General features: G+C 45.4%; 1 long non-coding RNA gene across 1 annotated transcript; it reads left to right on the top strand.

Annotated features, from left to right (window-relative positions):
* The first annotated feature begins 619 nt into the window (after positions 1–619).
* LOC132652796 (uncharacterized) lies at positions 620–10,492 on the top strand. Its single transcript, XR_009590354.1, has 3 exons — positions 620–725; positions 7,364–7,401; positions 10,290–10,492. It is a non-coding gene; the product is annotated as an uncharacterized LOC132652796 (long non-coding RNA).
* The last annotated feature ends 1,304 nt before the right edge of the window (positions 10,493–11,796 follow it).

Genomic DNA, 11,796 nt, shown 5'->3' on the forward strand with positions numbered 1-11,796 from the left:
TTTTCCTCTGCTTCTTGAATGGTGGGGTTAAAGGTGTGAGCCACCACAACCTCTAAACAGTGTCTTGAATAGCAAAAATTTGGTAATTATGCATCTCACATAGGGATCAATAGCCAAATTTTGGCTTCTCATTCCTTTTGGTGAAATTTCTCAAAATAAAGTTTTGAGTCCATCCATCCATCCATCCATCCATCCATCCATCCACCCACCCATCAACAAAGCCCACATACTGATTGTTTTAGATGAGCCAGATTCTGTCAGACCTCAAGGACTCAACAAGAAGAGACTTGGTCCCTCATTTCCGGGAGCCCACAGCCTAGCTCTCAAAGTTTGCTTGGACCAGGGTGCTACATGGCAGTAGGTGCTTTTTAGCCTCACAGTCTGAAATAGCTTCAAATTCCTGCCAGCACATTAGAGAAGCTGTGTCCCCGTGGAGGGCTTACTCACGGAGGGCTGTGGGAACGAGGTACAAACCCACAGTGACCCAGCTGCATAAACAAACTCCCCTTCTTTGACTTCTGTTGTTTGTTTTTACTCATTCTGGTTTGAGTCAGGGAAATTACACGTGTTCAGTTGCCTGGGCGCTCCAGAACTCTTGGAGTAGCTAATCACAGTTAATAACTAAATGAAGCAAGAAGACTCAAACGCTGGATTCAAGTACTATCAAGAGAGGAAGAAACTGCTTGAGGTGGTAGCTATGAGGAGTACTTTGCAGTACTTTATAGGTAAGCATGGCTATGAAGGGAGAATGATCTTAAGAGGATGGAGACTATGGCTGACCGACAGCTTTTTACTTATTTTTAAAGATTTGTTTTATTATATGCCTATGAGTATTTACCTGCATATACATATGCATGCCTGGTGCCAGAGGACAGGATCCTAGCCCTGGCTGGCTTTAAACTCAGAGATGCACCTGTCTCTACCTCCCGAGTGCTGGGATTAAAGGTGTGCATCACCACTCCCAGCCTGTCCACTGGTCTTGAGAATTCAGTGGAATGTCTGTTAAAGTCCTGACTAAAATCTTAGCAAATGTTAGAGCTGGCATGCGTTTGGGGACGAGGGGGCTGAATGGGAGGTTGGGTATTCCACCAGAGGGATGGCTGCTCTCAGAATTCCAGTGCCGCTTGGTGGCATCAGAGCCATCATTTGTTTTTTGTCTTGTGGATATCTTCTTCGGCCAGGTACCATCTTTTCTCTGACATGATGAAAATCGAGAACCATGTCTTTAGATTCCATGACGAAGAAAGCAGGATTCATGGAGGATGTTTTTCTAAGGTCATATTTCCGGCCTTTGGGACTTCAAGGAGTCTCGTGAGATTCCTTTATTCTGAGTTGTTTTCTTGGGTCTGGGTTCCTTAGACTGAGGTAAAATCATGGGTGGATCATTAGCCCTGGTGTCTGAGTGGAGCTCTACCAAGCCCATCCATGTCTTCTGAGGTGCTGCCTCCCTCCTGTCAGACCCTCTGCCACAGGCAGAGCTTATGAGCATGAGACTGAATGGGAAGGCTAGGAGAAAGCAAGGTCACGAGTGTAATGTCATCTCTAGCCCATAGAGCCATAATGCCACTATAACATGCAATCATACACAGTGCTGCTCTGAGGCCCGTGACTGAGGCTCATTCCTGTCATGTGCTCCTTGCATGGTGACCACCAGAACGCTATTTTCCAAGAACTGTTTGTGGAAGTCTTCGCTTCACAGCCTAGAGCATATAAAGAAGAGGAGGCACTTGGCCAAGGACAGAAACAGAGCCAATGGTGGGAGAGGGAATTGTGGGTCTCGTCATGTTTGTTTTAGTGTTTGGTCACTAGGTAGCTGAAGACTGATAAGCAAATGAATTCAAAAGCAAAACTGAGAGAAAGCTATTCTGGAGCCAGACCTAACGTTACACATTGCAACCCATCCTCACCCCAGTGCGCCGCACATCGGCATGACTGCTGGAGAGCACGTTCAGATGGATTCCGTGTAACGGGAAAGGGGACAGGAAACAGAGCAGATCATCGATTTCCACACTTTGTGGGGATTAGAATGGAGAGTGCTGGAGTATGGGAAGGGAAGTACGGGGCAGAAAGGCTCCTGTGAACCTTTCTGAGATGAGGGGGGAGAGAGTCCCAGATAAGCTCACAGGGCCGAGTAAGGGTGGGAATTAGTCTTTGTAGGATGGTCTGAACCAACTCTGCTTTTAATAAGATACTATCTCAAGGCTGGGCCCTGTCATATTTACATATATGTGTATATATAAGTTTGTTGCAGAAGTAGAAGGCTTGAGCACAACAATGTTTACATTTGCTTATTTTTCTCATCTAGCCTAGAGCATTAGGCAGATATTGGTCTTTAATATGAGACAAGGAGAGACAAATGCCACTCTGAACTATTCCCATCCTTCTTTATTTTAAATCAGATCAGAGCTATTTAGCATATGAGACAAGAGTCCCTCCTGGTGCCCATTACTTCTTTGTGAACATTTCCTTATGACCCAAATCTCATGGAGACATCTCTTGTTGAGTTTTCAAATATTTCTGCATACTCAAGGCTTGCTCTTGTATGAGCTCTTCTCCCTGTACAAGTGAGGACAGTTCACATTCAATCACAAAGAGAAAGAAAAAAAAAAACCTTGCAGGGAACTTTGGGGATATAAAATAAATAAGTGATGAGATGGCTCAAGCCAGCACTGTCGGGATCTGTTCTTCGTTCATGCTATTCAACACCATAGCCCCCATTCACCCTATTCCATTCAGAGATTTCTGGGGTCATTGTGTGTGTGTGTGTGTAGGCCCAGTGTTGACCTCTGGCATGTCTCCTGGTCCTTATCCTCCATATATGTTGATGAAGAGTCCCTCATGAAGCCCACAGCAGCTGATGAACCAGTGTGCTCTGGAGACTTCCTGTCTCCAATTCCCATGTGTTGGGATTGCAGGCTGGGTATCACACCCATCTGACATTTATGTGGGCCCTGGGGGGTCAGAACTCTATCTTTACACTTGCTGGCAAGAACTTCATGTGCTGAGCCATTGCCTCAGCCCACACTTGTGCTTTTCATAGCTCTCTGAGAAGCAAGGTGATTGATTTTCTTCTCTCTGGGCCTGTTCTCTATTGCTCACTTTGTAAACCCAGATGGCAACTACTTCAGGTCTCACATGGCTGTCCTTTGAGTTCCTTGTCTTCCAGAAAACTCTGACAGGAGATGCATTGTTAAAACCTTTATCCAGTTCTCTGTGTTTGTATTTGTGTTCCAACAGTCTGTCAGAGAATTCTCCAGATTTTGTCTATGCTTTGACAATCATGGTCTGAAAGTTGTTAAGGATTCCCATGACAGCACAGGGTCATTGCTTCTTCAAACTCTAGAGGGAGTAGCGAATGCTTCCAGGAGAGTGCTGGAAATGGTACAGTTAGTGAATTATATCCGTATGTGTAATTTAACATGATATTCTTTGAACCGCACAGAATTATGGATGTACACACTGGACTGAAGTTTACCTTCCTTAGATCTTCTAAAACAAGAGAAAATTAGAGAATAGTATCTCAAGTTCACAAACCACCCTTATCTCTGTTGTCAGGTGAGGTTTGAAAGTGAAGTGTCAATCATTCTTCCTCTTGGAATGGGATGGTACACTGGTGTCCTGTAAGCTTGTGGCTGTTTCTCCAGTGCCACTGGCATTGCCTTGTGTCATTTGATGCTAATTCTGAATTCTGATCTCCCTTTGGAAAATGAGATCTTCCAAGGGCATGACCTTTTTTTTTTTTTTTTTAATCTATCTGTGCTTAGTAGATGCTTAATGTTTTTAAGAATTTCATGTATCTGGATGTAAATAATTGATGTTTATTAAAAATGACCTTTACCCATCTATGAGAGCAGTGAGCAATGTCTACCCTATCACTAAAGCAACCCAGTTGCTGGTAGGTATTGTGTATTTTGAAATTGACAGTATTTTATATGTATTTTATATGTTTTATTGTATTCCCAAAGGATAGAACAATTTTACAGGCTAAAAAGAATTCTAATATAGTACTGAATGATGCTTTAAACTTTCTAAAAGGAAGACAATAATTTCAAATGCAAGATGTCGTACCAACATCAGTTAGCCAATGTCAACGTAACACTCCTGTCAAAGAAAACTCATATGTATTCTAAGGGAATCAAAGAAATTACAAGTCCTCAAGAAGTAACTAAAATTTTAAACTATCATCTTTGCTCAGCACAGTGACCACTTGGTAGGCAAGTTTGGGGACTATAATATTTTAAAGTTATATTTGTATGTTACACTTGAAAATATAGCACACACTTGTTTGTGTTACATAAGAAGCAAGTTAGCAAAGAGAAGCTGACAAAGACCCCAGAAACGAGAGTGGGTCTTGTTCTTATTTCTTTATGTTTTTTTTATATGATAGTTTGTAATTTTCTTTGAATGTATAGATTTTTTTTATAAGAGAGTGTTTATAAAAGTAAAATAAAAAAGTAAAACGAATACTTCTCAGTCCTCAGAGAAGTTAGGGTCCCTTCCTGGCATGGTGCTGAGGCAGTTCTATAAAGTTCCCTGATGGTCGTGCTGTCTGGGCTGGCCTTAAGGCTCACCACAGAGATGGCTGCCTGGCCACTCTTTCTGCAGGCGATGGAGCTGCTTCCCCAACCTCTGGACCTTCCATGAATGCAGTCCCACATCAGTCCTGAGCCTAGCACTCAAAACTTCTGGCAGGTTCTCCTTTAGCTGATGGGAAGCTAAAGGAGACATGACATGGAAGAATTATAATCAATCCGGGCCACATGCTGTGGGAAAGCCCAAACTAGTCTCACAGAAAGGCCAGCTGAAAGATGGATTCGTTTCCTGTGACTTCTGTAACAAATTTCCACATACTTTGTGACTAAATCTGACAGAACTTAATTTTCCCCTAATCTGGAGGCCAGAAGTCTAAAATCAAGATGTTGGCAGGACTGTTTGCTTCAAATGCGTCATGAGGGAAGATGGCTCTTGCCTGCTCCAGCTTCAGCTAGCATTCCCTGACTTGGTCATATCATTCAAGTTCTGCTTTTGGTTTCATGTATCCATTCTTCACGAGCTTGCCATTGTGTAAAAACTACTATTCCTTCTCATGGTGGTCCTGAGTTCTTTAGTAGCCCACCGGAATCATTTCATACAAATGCAACATCTATAATCATTTTATTTTGCCATATAATGTAATAGCTATGGCTGGTGGAGGTTAAAAAGCCAATGAATTTTGGAAGGACCAGCTGTTTTTCTGATACAGAAGAGAAAACAGCTAAGACATCATCAGCACACACTTGAACCCTTAAGGGCCTTTTCTGCTCTGACCTGCATGGCCCAGGGACTGAACAAACTGGGAAGTAGGAAACAAAGAAGTGACAGGAATGTGGAGGTCACTGGGCCCTGTTCTCTGCTGGAGAACACTGTTGACTGCCCAGACAGTCAGCACAATTCATCCACACAGCTGAAGGCGGAGGCAGGCTTGTTACTACAGCACATCAGAGGAGATGGTAGGGCACATCTCAGTAGGGGGTCTCTGCAGGGAAGCCATCCCAGGCTGCAGTCATCCAGGAAGAAGGAGCTGGGGGTCATACTCCTCGCACACACTGCCAACATCTGCACCCTGACCATGGGAAGGCCTTGCCATTGCCTGAGGTCTGAGGCACAGTAGGACAGCAGTTTACATGCACAGTCTTAAGTAATCTCAAGGCCTATTAGTCACTTGGCTCCAAAGTTTGGCAAGACTCCAGTTTCTTTGAAGGCAAGAGATATTTTCAGAAAATGTCTCTGCTTGATGAAAACTGCACAGGAGGCGTCCGGCCCAAAGTTGACCTTACCAACGCAAGCAAGATGAAGGAACAGCACGTGACCTGCTCTGTACCATCCATCTGCTTGAGGTCAGAGAGCAGACGCTCACTCTGTCAGCATTCCTGCAGGCCCAGGGTCCACTCCCGAGTGCTTGTGCCAACTGGGCATGCAAGTGGTACCCAGATTCTTTGAAATGCTCCATGTGAGGAGGGCAGCCTGTGAGTCCTTCATGCAGCCAAGTTCAGTTGTCCTTCAGTATCTAGGGGGGATTGAATCCAGGTCTCTCATGCACACCAGCACCCCAAGATGCTTGGATTCCTTTTGTAAACAGTGCATTCTCCTGTAAACCTTAAGTCATTCGTTGATAACTTTCTAATACTTAATATAGATGCTGTCTCAGTAGGTTCTTTACCGTATTATTTAAGAAACAGTGACAATAAAGGGAAAAATATCATGGTTGAGTTGTGATCTACCTCTCACCAAGTTGTCAGCACTATGCGAAATCTTTTTCTAAGAGACCCTTGCCCCATGCTGGCAGCAGGCTTCAGCTTTTTTCATTCTCTCAGCATGAGATTCATGGGGAAATTTCAATTCCTGAGGGTGCCTTGTCTCAATAGTCTGACAGCCAGAGAGGGGAACAGTGTCTTTTCAGAATGTCTTCATTCCTGGCAGGCTGTGACATCACCCAACTAGACAGGTCAACTTCTGCTGCTTTTAATTTTTAAGCTATGGCCCTAATCACAAAAGAAATATTAGTAACTGCCACACAATGTCTGTTAAGCAGGGAGAACACCGGCAGCTATTGGCTTTAATACTTCTGCAATAGGAACAAGGGTGGAGAGTCCAGAATCCAGAGCTGGGTCAGCTGGAGGTGCCAGGCTGCCTGGCTTCTGTCAGCTGCTGGGTGGCACAGACCTTCTTTGGGCTTTTGACTCCACTGTCAGTCTGTTTCCCTCACAGGTGTCCAGTAGAGACATGACAGTGTCCAGGAGCCCTGGACACTACTGTCAAAGTTCAGAGATTCCCACATTCGGTGTTCAGAGTCTGATTGTTTGCTCATTATTAAACCACTGACAAGGTGCCTCTGAAGTCCTGACCTGTAGCAGGAAGTACAAAAACATTCCTTATAAAGAAGGAGTTGCCAGAATTATATACATTGTATAATATATATACAATTACATTACAAGCCTGAGCTCCTGCAGATTTGGTGGCACAGAATACCCTGTGTCCTACCCTGCAAACCCTAGGTTCTTGAGTTTGGAAGTTTCCACGCTGATGTTTCTTGATGAGCTAAATTGCCTTAGTATAACTTTGGAGCATGACATTGAGGTTATTTTTGATCTTATGCTATTATAAGTATAGACAGAAGAAATAACTCTCTGCACAGGTCATTGTGCACGTGTGACTAACTGAAATTATGATATTAATTTGTGAAATCTCCTCGCTATTGGATATGGGGGGGCTCAAATTGAATCATGATGTGTGCTGTCAAATGTATACATATAATTTTGAAAAAGAAAATGAGAACCATTCTGTTATTTCAAGTGACCCAATTGTTTTACTTCTGTCCTTACAGCTGACTTTCTAGCGATTTGAAATGGAAACCAGTCTGAGGTATGACTCCCATGTAAGTCCCCTGTGGAGCAAAATGAACAAAAGCTGTGTTCTTACAGGGTTTTGGCTCTTTAAGATGCCATCAACTGCGTGGCTTACACACAGTCAAGGTCTCTTTCTTATACTTGTGGAGGTGTCAACAGATCTAGTGTCTCTTAAGGAACAATCTCCTGTTTTCTGCTTTCTGGGTGCTCATCTTTTCTGGACATGCATATGGTATAGTCAAATGTGCCTCTCCTTATTTCTTAAAAAGTGTACTTGTCTATATGTGTTTATGCCTGTCACGATTGTGGGAATGTCTTCCGTGTGCATTTTTGTGCATGTGGAGGCCAGAGCACAACTTCCTCAGGAACACTATCCACTTCCTTTGAGACAGAGACTCTCGTTGGCCGAGAACACGTCAAGTAGGCTAGACTCATTGACCAGCAAGCCCCAAGGATCTCTGTATTTCCACCTTCCTCGTGTGTGGGTTCTGGAGATCTAAATCAGATCCACATGTGTACTGACTGAGCTGTCCTTTAGCCATCAGTTTCTTGTCATTCGAATTCACCTCATTTGTGAGTGTTCTGAGTCCTTGACCCACTCATCTGTCACAGGCTCCAACTACTGATGCTCAATACACATTGGCAATGAAGATTTAAAGCATTTGCATTTGAGGAGCACACACAACATTCAGACCCTAGCAGACCTGAGGTTTTGTATCCTTTTTATGGGCATATTTAATGGCTATTTTTAGGTGAAGACATTTAGCCATTGTTTTAACTCATAGTAAGTGGTTGCAATGGGCTTGGGACCATTACTTCCACAAATATTTAATGAGCATAATGGCAGAGACTAGAATGGAAGCCAGTCCATTTTCCCTTCCCCATGGACCTACGGTATATGAATACATCCTCAGCCTCCTTTGCCATTGGATATTGACATGTAGCTGTGTTCTAACCAATGGATGTGGGTAGAAGTGTGTGGGAATTTTCCACACCTGGTCCATTAAAAATTTGCCTTCAGATTCTCTGTTAATTCCCCAGACAATGACCATGGTTGATAGACAGCCAAACTTGCCAAGAAATCAACTTTTGTTATGTTAACTTACCAGACTCCCAAGATTTTCTTGTGCCAAGAGCTCTCATGACTTTGACAAGAACCAGGTCTTCTGTCTCTAAAGGCAGCAAAGAGAGTGACCAGTAGCCTCAGAGACTATGGGAGAGGTTGTTGGAAAGTCCTAAAACCTGGGCTGCAATTGTCTGAATGGGAGAAGTCAGGCTGTTAGCAATACATTCCATGATCCAAGTCCCACACCTACCTACTCTCTTCTTAAAGCTCATCTGAGTTACTCTGAATCCCAAGGCGAACTTGGCAGATTTCAACTACAGCAATGTCTTGACTTAGGGAATCAATATAACCCCAAAAGACAGACCACCCACCAGTAGATGGTCTGAGGTCTGCCTGCCCAGCTGGCTGACTGATTCTTAACCTTCAGAATCCAACCGAGATTAGATTGGGAGACACCTAAAGGTTAGACTCATGTCTGTGAAGGCATTTTCAGACAGTTATCAGAAGACCCACACTGAATGTGGTCAGCACCCCAATAGGCTGGGGCCTGCATGGAATAAAGGGCGGTGGAGACAGAAGGCCACTTTCAGCGGTATTCCTGTTTCTTGTCTAGTATGAAGTGACTGGCATCCTCCTCCTCATGTGTGTCCATTGTGATGTTTTGTCTCATCCAGGCCCAAAGAATTGGGACCCCTGACCGTGGACAAGAAGGCTCCGAGTGAGTGAGCCAGAACAGGCCTCTCCTCTTGTCATGGATATTCTGCCACAGGCTAAATCGCTGTGGATGTATGCATTGCAGTGGGAGTTGAGTCTGCCAGTGAGATTTGGGCTCTGCCTCAGATTACCCAAGCTACCAGTTTATTAATATTAGGGGACAGTAAGAAGCCATCCAGCCCCATGAAAAAGAAATGAGCACCCAAGGAAAAATAGTTGATGAATCATTACTACCAGAGGCAGAGTATTTGCAGAGGCACTCAAAACAAAAACAAACCCCAAAACTAAAGCCAAACCAAAAATAAATAAATACAAAAACTCCAAAAACCTTCCCCAACCAAATCCAAGTTCAGCCTCTGTTGCCAGCCAGCTGCAGCTACAGGCCAGAGCTACCTGAGGAGAAGGTAACACATAAGCAGGTGTGCTCCCTTTCCAGCTGTGCTCTGTCTTTGAGAGACCATGCACTTGTCATCTCTTCTACCCTTCTCAAGAGAAGTTTTGAGGTAGTTTTGCACTTTCCAGTGCCTCATGATAAACAGATGTGAGGTTTCAGTTTTGCAGCTGTGACAGTGGAAGGCAAAGGGCCCCTCAAGCTCAAAGAGTTTCAGGCCTCAGCAAACAGAAAGTGGGTAGGGGATGGAGAGTGTTGGGGAGTGGGGTGGAAGGAGAGGGTAGGGGAAGCACATGACCTTTTGGAGGATAGATTTTCTCACATTCTCACATTTTGTCACATTCCACTGTGGACAATACCACACCAGCCCAAGGAGAAATCTCAAGGTTTCTTTACTTCTGAATAGCCAGAGGATTCTTCTAGAACTTTCTAGATCTTGCTCCCAGCTTTCCTGCTTGTCCGTAGGCAAATGTGTGTCCTACCCACTCAACCACATCCTTGACTCCAGCCTATCTGCTCCAAGTTGCTCCAACTCATACATTCTGAGAAACCCTGATGTCCTAGCCACTCTTCCTTTTAATTAATAAAGTTAAATATGTTTGTAATAGAAATAGGATTACTTCATTTTTCCTCCTCCTTACTCCCTCTAACCTCAAATCTCCCATGTCACCTCACTCTCATGTTGATAGCTTCCCTTACTTTTTTTCATTAAAATTTATTTTTTCGGGGGCAGGGCAAGATGGCGGCGCAGGGAGGACTCTCATTCTGAACAGCAGCACAGCAGGACAGGCACAGTGACCAGCAAGCAGAACTTGCGGCCATAAAACACAAGTGATTGTGTTTCTCAGGTGAGAGGATACCCCACGGTGGGGAATTCAATCAGCTTTGACTCACCTGGCTAAACCACGGAAGAGACCCTGGTTCCGCCAGGTGCTTGGTCGCCAGCCCAGAGCTACACACCAGCGTGATCTGGTCACTGTCCCAGACTGAACTGTGGGCCCACAACATCACAGACTGGATTTTCCAGTCGAGAGATAACCCTACGGAGCAGGAAATGATTGGGACCGACCTTAGGTCACCCAGACATCCCCTGGAAAAGACTTAGGTTCCGCGGGCGCCCCAGGAGCCAGCCTGGAGCCAGGGCCGGGGACCCAAGTGCCAGCACAGAGCCCGGCCTGCCTGCCTGCCTGATTCGCCACCTCAGATAGAACTGTGGGCCCCAGGGCACCAGAGACTCAGTTTCACCGTTGGGTGCAAACCCACAGGGAGGGAAATGGCTGGTCTGATCTCAGAGCACTCAGCTGATACCACCACCCCAAAAAGGTCTCGGGAAAATTACTCAGTTTAGGGAGACGCCCAGGATCCCAACGGCCAGAAAGGCAGAGCCATGGGCGGGCGTCTGCCTGTGGGTTCTATGCGCCGCCACCCCAGACAGAACGGCAAAGACTGGGTGTCCCTGGCAGGAGGAAACCCCCAGTGGGGGGGATCATCAGGTCTAATGCTCAGGACACCCAGCACCAAAAGACTTTTTGGATTCACGCAGACTCTAGGCTCTAGCTTTCTAATGCAGGCATAAGCGCTGTGCTCATCCACCATTATTGAGTACCGCTAGGGCACTGGGGCACACAGCTGCATCCTCAAACCTACAAAAGCCAGAAAGCCATTACAGCAGCCCTCAGATACTGTGCCAAGGATCAACCAGTTACCCCTAGCTAGACTGACAAAACTGTGGGAATCCCTGGTCCTTCAAGAGGGCTGCACCCACAGCATCTGGACCAGAGCAGTGCCTGCAGCAGACATCCCAAACAGGGACACACAACTTCCAGTTCAGACTGAGGCACCCAGCCTCCAGACCAGAGCGGCGCCCCCAGGCACCAACTCAACCTAGGTGCACATTCTCCAGGCCCAGAGTGGAGCACTCAGCTTCTGGGCCAGAGACTTGCTGGGTGCTCCTCTCACTTTCCTGGACTGAACTGTGTGCCCCAGGATAACAGACTGAGTTTTCCTGTTGGGAGAAAACCCCACAGCTAGGGAATCAGCAGGTTCTTCAAGAGGACTGTACCTGGAAAACTGTAACAACAGCAGCAGCTCACTAAATTTGTAACGAGAAACCCAGTAGTGGGGCAGCTGTCTTGAGAACTTCTATGGGTAAGAGGAGAGCCCCCCCTGCCTAACAAAGACCACAGCTACTACTCAGGGCTATACCCCTGAGGTGAGCAGTGGCAATTCCTGAGACACTG

The sequence above is a fragment of the Meriones unguiculatus genome, chromosome 3 (genome assembly GCF_030254825.1).
Source record: "Meriones unguiculatus strain TT.TT164.6M chromosome 3, Bangor_MerUng_6.1, whole genome shotgun sequence".
Classification (NCBI taxonomy): domain Eukaryota; kingdom Metazoa; phylum Chordata; class Mammalia; order Rodentia; family Muridae; genus Meriones; species Meriones unguiculatus.